This window comes from Coregonus clupeaformis, chromosome 15 (genome assembly GCF_020615455.1).
Source record: "Coregonus clupeaformis isolate EN_2021a chromosome 15, ASM2061545v1, whole genome shotgun sequence".
NCBI classification, from domain to species: domain Eukaryota; kingdom Metazoa; phylum Chordata; class Actinopteri; order Salmoniformes; family Salmonidae; genus Coregonus; species Coregonus clupeaformis.
Window position 1 is genome coordinate 36,565,422 of NC_059206.1, and position 14,185 is coordinate 36,579,606.

The following is a 14,185-nucleotide window of genomic DNA, read 5'->3' on the forward strand; positions in this document are numbered from 1 at the left end:
TAATATTTGGTACAGAAACCTTTGTTTGCAATTACAGAGATCATACGTTTCCTGTAGGTCTTGACCAGGTTTGCACACACTGCAGCAGGGATTTGGCCCACACCTCCATACAGACCTTCTCCAGATCCTTCAGGTTTCGGGGCTGTCGCTGGGCAATACGGACTTTCAGCTCCCTCCAAAGATGTTCTATTGGGTTCAGGTCTGGAGACTGGCTAGGCCACTCCAGGACCTTGAGATGCTTCTTACGGAGCCACTCCTTAGTTGCCCTGGCTGTGTGTTTGGGACGACCCATCTTCAATGCTCTTACTGAGGGAAGGAGGTTGTTGGCCAAGATCTCGCGATACATGGCCCCATCCATCCTCCCCTCAATACGGTGCAGTCGTCCTGTCCCCTTTGCAAAAAGAATGATGTTTCCACCTCCATGCTTCACGGTTGGGATGGTGTTCTTGGGGTTGTACTCATCCTTCTTCTTCCTCCATACACGGCGAGTGGAGTTCAGACCAAAAAGCTCAATTTTTGTTTCATCAGACCACATGACCTTCTCCCATTCCTCCTCTGGATCATCCAGATGGTCATTGGCAAACTTCAGACGGGCCTGGACATGCGCTGGCTTGAGCAGGGGGACCTTGCGTGCGCTGCAGGATTTTAATCCATGACGGCGTAGTGTGTTACTAATGGTTTTCTTTGAGACTGTGGTCCTAGCTCTCTTCAGGTCATTGACCAGGTCCTGCCGTGTAGTTCTCGGCTGATCCCTCACCTTCCTCATGATCATTGATGCCCCACGAGGTGAGATCTTGCATGGAGCCCAAGACCGAGGGTGATTGACCGTCATCTTGAACTTCTTCCATTTTCTAATAATTGCGCCAACAGTTGTTGCCTTCTCACCAAGCTGCTTGCCTATTGGCCTGTAGCCCATCCCAGCCTTGTGCAGGTCTACAATGTTATCCCTGATGTCCTTACACAGCTCTCTTGGCCATTGTGGAGAGGTTGGAGTCTGTTTGATTGAGTGTGTGGACAGGTGTCTTTTATACAGGTAATGATTTTTAAGTAATTAATTTGCATTTTATTGCATGACATAAGTATTTGATCACCTACCAACCAGTAAGAATTCCGGCTCTCACAGACCTGTTAGTTTTTCTTTAAGAAGCCCTCATGTTCTCCACTCATTACCTGTATTAACTGCACCTGTTTGAACTCGTTACCTGTATAAAAGACACCTGTCCACACACTCAATCAAACAGACTCCAACCTCTCCACAATGGCCAAGACCAGAGAGCTGTGTAAGGACATCAGGGATAACATTGTAGACCTGCACAAGGCTGGGATGGGCTACAGGCCAATAGGCAAGCAGCTTGGTGAGAAGGCAACAACTGTTGGCGCAATTATTAGAAAATGGAAGAAGTTCAAGATGACGGTCAATCATCCTCGGTCTTGGGCTCCATGCAAGATCTCACCTCGTGGGGCATCAATGATCATGAGGAAGGTGAGGGATCAGCCGAGAACTACACGGCAGGACCTGGTCAATGACCTGAAGAGAGCTAGGACCACAGTCTCAAAGAAAACCATTAGTAACACACTACGCCGTCATGGATTAAAATCCTGCAGCGCACGCAAGGTCCCCCTGCTCAAGCCAGCGCATGTCCAGGCCCGTCTGAAGTTTGCCAATGACCATCTGGATGATCCAGAGGAGGAATGGGAGAAGGTCATGTGGTCTGATGAAACAAAAATTGAGCTTTTTGGTCTGAACTCCACTCGCCGTGTATGGAGGAAGAAGAAGGATGAGTACAACCCCAAGAACACCATCCCAACCGTGAAGCATGGAGGTGGAAACATCATTCTTTCTGCAAAGGGGACAGGACGACTGCACCGTATTGAGGGGAGGATGGATGGGGCCATGTATCGCGAAATCTTGGCCAACAACCTCCTTCCCTCAGTAAGAGCATTGAAGATGGGTCGTCCCAAACACACAGCCAGGGCAACTAAGGAGTGGCTCCGTAAGAAGCATCTCAAGGTCCTGGAGTGGCCTAGCCAGTCTCCAGACCTGAACCCAATAGAACATCTTTGGAGGGAGCTGAAAGTCCGTATTGCCCAGCGACAGCCCCGAAACCTGAAGGATCTGGAGAAGGTCTGTATGGAGGTGTGGGCCAAAATCCCTGCTGCAGTGTGTGCAAACCTGGTCAAGACCTACAGGAAACGTATGATCTCTGTAATTGCAAACAAAGGTTTCTGTACCAAATATTAAGTTCTGCTTTTCTGATGTATCAAATACTTATGTCATGCAATAAAATGCAAATTAATTACTTAAAAATCATACAATGTGATTTTCTGGATTTTTGTTTTAGATTCCGTCTCTCACAGTTGAAGTGTACCTATGATAAAAAATTATAGTCCTCTACATGCTTTGTAAGTAGGAAAACCTGCAAAATCGGCAGTGTATCAAATACTTGTTCTCCCCACTGTATAAATTAATGCTGCCATTCCAAAATATGAAAATATATTTCTGCTCAGGCACACTTTGAAGAAGGTGCTGTCCACATTTACTTTTCCCATGCCAACAACACGAGTAACGAACAGCAAATCCAGACAACCCCATAGTAGAATAGTTTACCTTTTGTTCAATGGTCTTGTCGCATTCTATGCAGGAAAGGAATATTCCTCTTAAGGCGCTTTCAAATTGTGTGTGCCACAGGGAGAGAAATATGCATCATTGATATGCATATGCCCAGCAACTGCACAGTCATGGGGGAAAAACACTGTTTTTTAAACATTTGAAAGCAGTTGATGGCCAATCTTAAAAGAGAATCCCAGCTTTCCATTACTAGGGCAACTACACATTTATAACTCCTAAAAATAAGTAAACTATACAATTTTCAAACTGGAGTAGCAGAAGAATGGTTTAGGCGTTTAATGTTTGCTGTTTGCATTCAGTGCATAGGGGAGACGGGGTCCAAATCTAACATGGGTCAGGTGTAACATTATATTTTTGGGATATTTAAGTCATCAATAAGTTGGTAACTAGCAACAAGATAATGTTTAGAGTTTGTGTTCTGACAAATGATCATATGGACTGATATGTTATTGGGGTCATTTCTGGAGGGGCAAATTATATTTTGGATGGTGTTTTATTAAAAAGAATAATTCGAGAAGAATGTCATTTTAAAAAGTCACCAGAACTGACTTTCTCAGTCATTCTACAAAAGACTTGTAGGACCCTCTGCAACCTTTGCCACCATGAAACAAATAATACAATAATCCAGGGGAAACACTGACCAACCATTTCCATATTTTTGTTAAAGCCTGGACACTTCAAATGAAGCATAACGTGGAGGGACTTTTCCTGTTTGAGTATGAATTGTCACTCCACTGCAATGTCATTATCTGAGCATTACACAAATCACATGCTATTTGGTTGTGAAGAAATTGGGTAAAAAGCTTCCAATTACAGCAGTTTATTAATTCATAGCCTGTAGTATGCCGTCATGTTTGTTTCCCCCACCTCCCAAATCCCAATTTAACCACTACTACCTTCCATAGCTCACCTTGGATGTGCATAGTTCCAGTTTTCCTCCTATGTAAGTGCCGCTAACCACTAACCCAAACCCTGAAGTCCCAGAACACAGGGAGGGGAAAAACTGAGACATGAACTTGTATGGATCAGAGTGAACAGACCTACCGGTGAGATATTGAGTGTTTGTCTCCTAGAGGGCTGGCCTCCATTGAGGTGAGTCGCTACAGAGAGCCTGTCTCACTGTGCAGGGACGTGACCAAGGTCCATCTCAGGCGGTAGTTTTATCGATGGCATCAAGTCACACGTTAGCCTCTGTGGAGGTGAAGGAGGCTCTGGCTGGCCCTGTTGGTGTGGTGGGGCAGAGGGAGAGAGAGAGAGGAAAAGAGAAAGAGAGAGGCAGAGGTAGCCATAGCAGGGCGTTGTTCCTCCTCAGAGATCAGCATGGAGGCCCCTGCATTAAGGGAGATCAATAACCCTCAACTAACAGCTCAGGGCCTCCCAGGAGAAAGGTCCGTATTGACTGAGCACTGGTGTTAATAGAATGAGCATGACCTGATATAGTCCACTCTGGAAGTTATTTGGTTATTTTGGTTCTTATACCTCAAACACAATTGAAACACGTTTTCTTCTAAATATAAAAGCAACTTGTAAGAATAGAGCTTTTGTACCACATTTGATTCAATGTTAAATGTTAATAATTTTCACACTGAAACACATTTCTTGAAGATATATACTTAAAAAATACTAAAGTCTTGAAAACACGTACTTTCAACTGAAGGTAAATCTGTGATTTGTTTTGAGGCATCACAATGTGCTCTTTCAAGAAATGTATTGTTGGTGACGGATACCAGGCCAAAACATGCAGGCCCCATGCTGCTGCCCCCAGACTCATTGACTCATTGACCTGGGGCGTTGTCTGTGTTTCTGTGGGCTCAGAGGGTTGGGTGAGGTTTTGCCATCACACCTCTGCTTCCCCTGGGTACCTCCACTCTGTTGGTACATGATTGATCCCCAGGCAGGGGTTACAGGGCTCCCTGTAAAGCTCCCCTATCCTCAGCTGGGCTTTTCCAATAACCTGGTGGCCCCTGCCTAGGGTATCCCATAGCTGGGGCACCATGTCTTACAGGGCCTTTTCAAGAGGGCACAGGCCACGCCTGTCACAATCCTGCCCCATCGACAGCTTTCCGTGACCAGATTACTTCCACCCAGTGTGTCCTGTTGGCATCAGATTAGATGTGATCAGCGCCCTGATCATTCTGCCCCAACTATGTACTGTTTATTGAGAGCTTTTCCGATACAGGCCACTTGAATCAATTCTGTCACTTCGAATGAGATGAAATCAGTGCCCTTTAATCAAAATACAATGGAAGTGCATATGTTGTATGTTTGTCAATAGTGATTCATGGACTGCTGTTGTAATGAATGCAAACTGAATCCAAGCCAACGAGAAAAACGGATGAGTACATTTGAATGGAAATTTTAGGCATCCTTGTCAAGTGATAAGGCTTATTCACACAGCAGACAATTACTTGACCCCAGTTGACCTCTGTTTGTTTACTTGGTGTGAGACTAAACAGTCACTTCCAGACAAAGCAGACCCAGTATCAAAAGGCTTGAAGAAAATAATTAAAATTAAGCTATTTTTATAGTGACAACACCACTTGAAGTAGTGAAAATTCCTGATCTTCTGAGAACATCATTTAAGGAGTCCCCTGAAGCATGAGAGGAGATAGAGGAATACAGCAGTGCTGAGACAGAGGGCTCCTAGTGAGGATGACTGGCTACTATTCTGAACTTTGTGTGGTGAGCTTTCTGGCGCCCAGAGCTGCTGAGGCATTACCCAAGTGGGTGCTACACAGAGTGGAAGAGAAGCCCAGTAGCTATAAGAGTCACGCTGGTTCCCTGACTTGCCCTCTACAAGATCATCAGCAGACACCATCACCATCATCTACCATCCTCTGACCAGCTGTCTCCATCCTCGGAGGATGCAGCTTTCAAAGACTTAGCCTCTATTTGTTGACCTGTCATAAAATATTGCTTGTTTGTTTTTTGCTCTTGAAGCGCTTTGAGATTCTATGAAAAGCTCTATAGAAATGTAATGTATTATTATTACGCAAAGACTCTAATTTTAATGTTAGCCCTTAATCCCTACCCCCTGCCCCACAGGAGGCCTCTTGTTCTTAATTGACCTGTAAAATAAAAAGTAAACAGCAACGTCAGGACTCTAGGCCTACTTTTCATTCCCAAAAGACTTACATGGGACTGTACTATGCTGTGTGTTGCCCCTTACCTCAGGATTCTACTTTTAATTCCCACCTCTGACAGAGAGTGGAGGGAGCCAGGGTGCCTTATCAGCTCTAATGATGAGACAGCTGGAAGCCATTTTCCAGCCTGGCCCAGATTAGGCTTTGAAACCCCCATGGCCTGTCCTACCCACACTCCCCATGACAAGGACGGATGGGACCACTCCAACATTAGCCATACATTAAAATCTGATATGAATGCCTTTGTGCACAAATGCCATTATTTCACTCATTCTTGGTTATCTCTTTGTCGTAGACAGAGCTTTCACCGTCGGAGTCGAGCGCTGCCCGTTTGTTAAAAATGGCCTGTCATGGCAAGTCTTTGAAAATCATTTTTGTATGATGAAAGCATCATGTTAAAATTAAAGAATGATTTATAGTGTTGAAAAATAAATCATCAATAAGATTCCACTGAGTAAATGATAAATAAATGTGTATCCCTTTCTCTTTTTTAATCCAAACCTTTTACAGTTAGATATAATCTAATAATACAGTTTGGCATTCCACTGATGGAGCTGATTAGGATAATAAATAGCTAAATTGTATGAATAGCAATGTAAAAAAGCAAAAAAGGGAGGATTTGTCCATCAAATACATTCTACGTCCAGATGCCCATAGTATGAGCTCTGTATCAAAATTATTTTTTGTGATACCAACACATTTTCCCACATCCAGATAGATATGAAAATAGAATAGGATTTAGATTTCCACTACACCCATTCCCCTTGCTACCCATTCCCCCTACTGTACTCCACTGCATTCTGTGTTCTGTCAGTACTGTATTGTAATGTGTTCGTGTTCAGATTCACCAGAACTGACTTTCTCAGTCATTCTACAAAAGACTTGTAGGACCCTCTGCAACCTTTGCCACCATGAAAAAAATAATTTAAAAAATCCAGGGGAAACACTGACCAACCATTTCAATATTTTTGTTAAAGCCGAGCATTACACAAATCACATGCTATTTGGTTGTGAAGAAATTGGGTAAATAGCTGCCAATTACAGCAGTTTATTAATTCATAGCCTGTAGTATGCCGTCATGTGTGTTTCCCCCACCTCCCAAACTGAGACATGAACTTGTATGGATCCGAGAGAACAGAGCTGGAGGAAACACCCTGGCAAGAGTTGAGTTGAAAGCTCTATGCTACTGTACGGGCAGGCTTAACAGCTTTACCCCGCTTTCTTAGCGCTGTGACACTCTCTGGTTCTCACCCTATCAACACCCCACCTCCATTCCCTGCCTCCCCCAGAGAGGAGCCCCCCTCCTCGGGCTCTGACAAGGGCTGGTGCTGAAAGACTGAATGGTGGGAGCTGGAGGAGCTCTGCTCCCATCTCAACACTGGCTGGCCACAGAGCCAGAGCCGAAGGCCTCGTACAGATGCTGAAGCCCCATCAGGGTGATGCATGTCTCTGTTGATACGCCCGATGTCTTTACATAAACCAGAAAATGTGTTATCTGATGGAGGGCTCTCCTAATTCCAGACCCCACTCCCACCTTCAGGCCTGGCCTCCAGTATGTGCCCTGGGATCCTGCCAAGGAGAGCTCTCAACTCGCCTCTCTTACCTGCCAGCACAGAGTAGAGCGAGCCCTCTACCCCCGCGTGTGGATGGCAGCCCAGGCCTCCACGTGTGGACGGGAGTCCAGGCCTCCCTGGACGGAAGCCCAGAATCAAGCCTCCAGATTGGGGAGTGATGAAAAGCACAGCCCCTTGGTGAGATGGAGCTTCTCTCTCTCTTTACAGGCATGGAGAGCCCTTTGACACTGTGGTCTCAGACTGCTGTCCAGGGGCTGTTGGACTAGGAATAGCTCCCAGTTTCGAATGATGCCTCTGAAGCTGGCACAGTTTGGCTCGGGCTGCCTTTTCAAAGCAGATGTGTGTCTCCAGAACGAGATGGATTTGTTTCTCCCCAAAACCCTGCTTTTTGAACTGCTCCATCGATCTTTGGCGAGCAGCGTTTCAGTAAAGCTTAATAAAGTGATCCCCTCCCTCGTTTTTCTCCCGGTAGGAATGTTCTTGTGCTCTTCTCCTTTGTCATGTGGGGCACCCCGGCTGTGATTTGTTTTGGTTTCACATTTAAGGTTGGCTAAGGCCATGACTCACTCTACGTTGACTCTGCTTTTTAAATCTTCTCTCTACTGGATCTACAGTGTTGTGGGGTTCTCTACTGTACTGCATTGATATGCAACTGTAATTCTACAAAACTATTATAAGATTAACAAACTACCTGAGTTAATTGAAGAGAAGCAAAGCCACAACTCATGGCACAAATCAGTGAAGATAAGTATGCAGTGTTTTCTTTATTTTACTTAATCCTTTTGCTCCCTTATCTCCAAACCTATACAGCTGGAGTGGTGTAAGTAATCCAGCAAAGTTTCAGTGTCAGTGTTCATTAAACATTCAGTCTTTTGGTTCATTAGACATTAATTCCTTCTCCCTCCAATGTATTAAAATGTACACAAATGAAACACACTTTTATGGACATTTTACACATTCCTTGAATTATTTAATATATATTTTGTTAAAATATAAAATATAAATATTTGTATTTATTCAATGTGACTTTTTTTGACCAATCACAAGTGGGACACCGCCCCTAACGCCCTAATGGACGAGCCACCACTGGCACCAATCAATAGAATTACAGGAATGGATCTAGATGGATCTAGGCTGTTTTTGTCACTGAAATGTCAGTTCTCACACTGTCTGCCTGCATGTGCACGAGTTAAAAAGAGCACATACACTATATATACAAAAGTATGTGGACACCTCTTCAAATTAGTGGATTTGGCATTTTCAGCCAAAGCTGTTGCTGACAGGTGTATAAAATCGAGCACACAGCCATGCTATCTCTATTGACAAACACTGGTAGTAGTATGGCCTTACTGAAGAGCTCAGTGGCTTTCAACGTGGCACCGTCATAGGACAAGTCAGTTCATCAAATTTCTGCCCTGCTAGAGCTGCCCCGGTCAACTGTAAGTGCTGTTATTGTGAAGTGGAAATGTTTAGGAGCAACAACGGCACATACACGAAGTGGTAGGCCACACAAGCTCACAGAACGGGACTGCTGAGTGCTGAAGCACGTGGCTCATAAAGATAGTCTGTCCTGCAACATTCACTACCGAGTTCCAAACTGCCTCTGGAAGCAACGTCAGCACAAGACCTGTTCGTCGGGACCTTCATGAAATGGGTTTCCATGGCCGAGCAGACGCACACAAGCCTAAGATCATCATGCGCAATGCCAAGCGTCGGCTGGAGTGGTGTAAAGCTCGCCGCCTTTGGACTCTGGAGCAGTGGAAACGCGTTCTCTGGAGTGATAAATCATGCTTCACCATCTGGCAGTCGATTGACAAATATGGTTTTTTCGGATGCCCAGTAAAACGCTACCTGCCCGACTGCATAGTGCCAACTGTAAAGTTTGGTGGTTGAGGAATAATGGTCTAGGGCTGTTTTTCATGGTTCAGGCTAGACCCCTTAGTTCTAGTGAAGGACATTCTTAATGCTACAGCATACAATTACGTTCTAGACGATTCTGTGCTTCCAACTTTGTAGCAACAGTTTGGGGAAGGCCCTTTTTCAACATGACAGTGCCCCCATGCACAAAGCGAGGTCCATACAGAAATGGTTTGTCGAGATCGGTGTGGAAGAACTTGACTGGCCTGCACAGAGCCCTGACCTCAACCCCATCGAACACCTTTGGGATGAATTGGAACGCCGACTGTGAGCCAGGCCTAATCGCCCAACATCAGTGCCCGACCTCTCTAATTATCTTGTGGCTGAATGGAAGCAAGGACCTGCAGCAATGTTCCAACATCTAGTGGAAAGCCTTCCCAGAAGAGTGGCGGCTGTTATAGCAGCAAAGGGGGGACCAACTCCATATTAATGCCCATGATTTTCGAATGAGATGTTCGACGAGCAGGTGTCCACATGCTTTTGGTCATGTAGTGTATCATCTTGTGATATCCTGTTGTACCGAGTGACACATCTGTGTGCTGGGATGTGAAATGAACTGTTACAGATGTTGGATCTTAATTTGACCTGTATTTTCACCGCAAAATAATCCTGCAGCAACAGGATTTGAATGTTTACTCCATAATGTTACTTGATCGGTGGTTAGCCTATTAGCTGGTCAAAATGAGGCTACATGAAAAGTGGAATACTGTTAATATAACTCTGTGTTTAGTGTGGATTTTCAGTGAATTTATGCAAATCTCGAAGCTCATCTGCATTTCCTGCAGCACCGGAAAACTATTGGCAACAAAAGATTGATCAAATTAAGATCCTACATCTGTATACCTCCACTAACCCTACCAAGAAAATAATGTAACATTGATTGATGGAGCTTTGCCACTCTCTGCCCTGCATCTCATTCCTTACCCATTGCAACATCAAACTTGTCCACATACTCATCCACATTTTTACAGAAATTGTTTGTAGCATAGTGAATTGATATAACTTCCCATTAGATAATTCTAAAAATGGTGTGCTATGTAGGAGAGGACACTTAATCATAAATGGTCCTGATCATGAAGTGAACTCATATGTGATTGAGAACCTTCCAAGCCTGATTTTAGACTGCTCAACAACAAGCTGTTCTGTAAAAGAACACAATGTGAGCATCAGGCTGTGGTTTGAAACAGTGGTCAAGGAGTGGTCCACTCTGGTCAATGTGTCCTCGAAGTCTAAGGTAACCGATCAACTGCACCCAAGCGGCTGACTAGAGGGTGTGAACCAGCACCACCCACAATTTATGAGGGGTTTCAGAGGGGTTGGCCAGACAGCAGACCTTTAATCCTCAGGATTATCAGTTGAATCAAGAGATGCTGGGGACAATTAGGCACAATTAGTTACTGCTGCTTCCTACACTGTGATGACAAGATTTTCAATTTGTTGCTTTAACACAAATGATGTGTATGTAAACAAAGGAGCAAAAAGCATCATCAAAAAAAGAGGTCAAATGAGAATAGACAGAATGCTCTTATATTTATTGCAAGTATTCTTTATTCTATTTACATGTGTGTTTATTTACAACAAAGTAATCCATCTCTCTCGCTCTTTCTTAGATGTTTGACAACTAAATTAATGTCCTCGTTTCTTAAGCAGTATGATTAAAAAACAAAATAAATTGAGCCTAAATAACAAAGTAACAAAAAGAACAGGACCGACTAACACGTTTCATTTTTGATACAACAGGAGCAAGTTCATTTACAATACGGAAAAAAATAAATACTATTGACAAGTAGCATTCTATCGACTACAAGTCATTTAAAAATAAGTATTTGTACATTCGTCAAACTCACCTTTAACATATACCATGACTTCCATATATTGGCAGAATATATGTATTGATGTGCATGTTTAGATCGTGTATAATCTTTGCAGGGACCATGCTTTTATATTATCATTATTTGTCAATAATAATCTGTGCCTCTCATCCTTTACATTCCACATTGTTAAATGCATCATATATACCATACATATCTTTGCTGTTTGCTCAGTTTGATTTTATGACGGTAGTCATGGGAGAAGTGCCAATTGTTGGAACATAAATGAAAATATTGAGAAACAACACACATTTACTGGGTACAACATGGAAAAGAAGTCAACTAATAAAAATAGTATAACATTTTATTTTATTTTTTATATGCAATCACCTTTTCACCAATGCTGGCTTCTATCTCTTATAAGGGCAGTGTCTGAATGAGAACTATACCTGTTATTTGAGAAGGTTTCTTGCTTCTTAGCTTTCCCCACATTACAAAATACTACAGTTTACTATAGAATACTACAGTACTTACTATAGAATTATGTAGTAAACTGTAGTATACTGTAGAATACTATACTACACTGTAGTATCCCTCGATCATGTGTAGGACTTACTGTAGAATTTTGTAGTATACTGTATTATTCTATAGTAAATACTACAGTATTATCTGCAAAAAAAACACTGTAGTAAATACTGCACTAATATCCTTTAAACACTACCCATTCCCCTCCCCCATATCCCAATTTCTGCTACCCATAGGTGAGAAACCTAAATTCCAAGTATAGACCATATGCAGTGCATTCGGAAAGTATTCAGATGCCTTCACTTTTTCCACATTTTGTTACGTTACAGCCTTATAAAAAATTAAATAAAAATGTTAATCATCAATCTACTCATAATACCACATAATGACAAAGCAAAAACAGGTTTTTAGACATTTTTGCTGATTTATTAAAAACTAAAAAACAGATACCTTATTTACATAAGTATTCAGACCCTTTGCTATGAGACTCGAAATGTCGCTCAGGTGCATCTCGTTTCCATTGATCATCCTTGAGATGTTTCTACAACTTGATTGGAGTCCACCTGTGGTAAATCCGATTGACTGGACATGATTTGGAAAGGCACGCACCTGTCTATGTAAGGTCCCACAGTTGACAGTGCATGTCAGAGCAAAAACCAAGCCATGAGGTCGAAGGAATTGACCGTAGAGCTCGGAGACAGGATTGTGTCGAGGCACAGATCTGGGGAAGGGTACCAAAAAATGTCTGCAGCATTGAAGGTCCCCAAGAACACAGTGGCCTCCATCATTCTTAAATAGAAGAAGTTTGGAACACCAAGACTCTTCCTAGAGCTGGCCGCCCGGCCAAACTGAACAATCGGGGGAGAAGGGCCTTGGTCAGGGAGGTGACCAAGAACCCGACTGGTCATTATTACAGAGCTCTAGAGTTCCTCTGTGGAGATGGGAGAACCTTCCAGAAGGACAACCATCTCTGCAGCACTCCACCAATCAGGCCTTTATGTTAGCGTGGCGAGACGGAAGCCACTCCTCAGTAAAAGGCACATGACAGCCCGCTTGGAGTTTTCCAAAAGGCACCTAAAGGACTCTCAGACCATGAGAAACAAGATTCTCTGGTCTGATGAAACCAAGATTGAACTCTTTGGCCTGAATGCCAAGCTTCACATCTGGAGGAAACCTGGCACCATCCCTACGGTGAAGCATTGTGATGGCAGCATCATGCTGTAGGGATGTTTTTCAGCAGCAGGGACTGGGAGACTAGTCAGGATCGAGGGAAAGATGAACGGAGAAAAGTACAGAGAGATCCTTGATGAAAACCTGCTCCAGAGCGCTCAGGACCTCAGACTGGAGCGAAGGTTCACCTACCAACAGGACAACGACCCTAAGCACACAGCCAAGACAATGCAGGAGTGGCTTCGGGACAAGTCTCCGAATGTCCTTGAGTGGCCCAGCCAGAGCCCGGACTTGAACCCGACCGAAAAGAGAGACCTGAAAATAGCTGTGCAGCGATGATCCCCATCCAACCTGACAGAGCTTGAGAGGATCAGCAGAGAAGAATGGGAGAAACTCCCCAAATACAAGTGTGCCAAGCTTGTAGCGTCATACCCAAGAAGACTCGAGGCTGTAATCGCTGCCAAAGTTGCTTCAACAAAGTACTGATTAAAGTGTCTGAATACTTATGTAAATGCAACATATTCTCTTTTTTTTTTTTTTATAAATGTGCAAATATTCAAAAAACCTGTTTTTGCTTTGTCATTATGGGGTATTGTGTGTAGATTGATGAAGAACAACATATTTTATCAATTTTAGAATAAGGCTGTAATGTAACAAAATGTGGAAAAAGTCAAGGGGTCTGAATACTTTCCGAATGCACTGTAATGTGTTCCCTACAGGTTATAGAAAAGAGCAGGAGCTCTGAACTATCTGTTCAGACCCCAGTCCTACCTACTGTACCTACAGGTTGTGGAAAATTTGCTCTTTTAGTATTTCTCCAGTAGGTTTCCTCAAGGAGAAAGCCTCCATTTCTATGTCAAAGATAATAAAACAAAAGCACTATAGTAAATACGACAGTATACTACAATCTGCAAAAACACTACATTAATTACTATAGTATATACACTAGTTATTTTACTACAGTATTTATACTATATTTAACTGTAATTACTACAGTATACTACCGTGAATACTACAGTAAAGTCTGCAAAAACACTAGTGAATACTTTTAGTATTTATGCCATAATATACTATAGTATTATTTTCATAGGGTCGTTGCAAGAGAATAGCTGGTCCATTTTTCACACACTGTTCCTGGACTTACTGCAAATCACATCAAACTGTTTCCATGTCAAAGTGTGTGTTGCTACATGCCAGGGTTAGAGAGGATATCAATACACACTTCCTCTACAGTACATACTGTCACTTGCATATGACCTCACCATTATACACACTTGTATCCATGGACAATACAGTATCTAGTATGTTTTCTGCCCTTAGAAATGTTGATTGACAAATCAACCCATTAATTCAACAAGTACTTGTTTTCAGAAGAGCCACAAAAAATGATCACATCCTCTGAATTTCTGTAGAATG

At 43.0% G+C, this 14,185-nt stretch overlaps 1 non-coding gene across 1 annotated transcript; it reads left to right on the plus strand.

Annotated features, from left to right (window-relative positions):
- The first annotated feature begins 13,561 nt into the window (after positions 1 to 13,561).
- On the plus strand, positions 13,562 to 13,616 carry LOC121583707. Its single transcript, XR_006003567.1, has one exon. It is a non-coding gene; the product is annotated as a U7 small nuclear RNA (small nuclear RNA).
- The last annotated feature ends 569 nt before the right edge of the window (positions 13,617 to 14,185 follow it).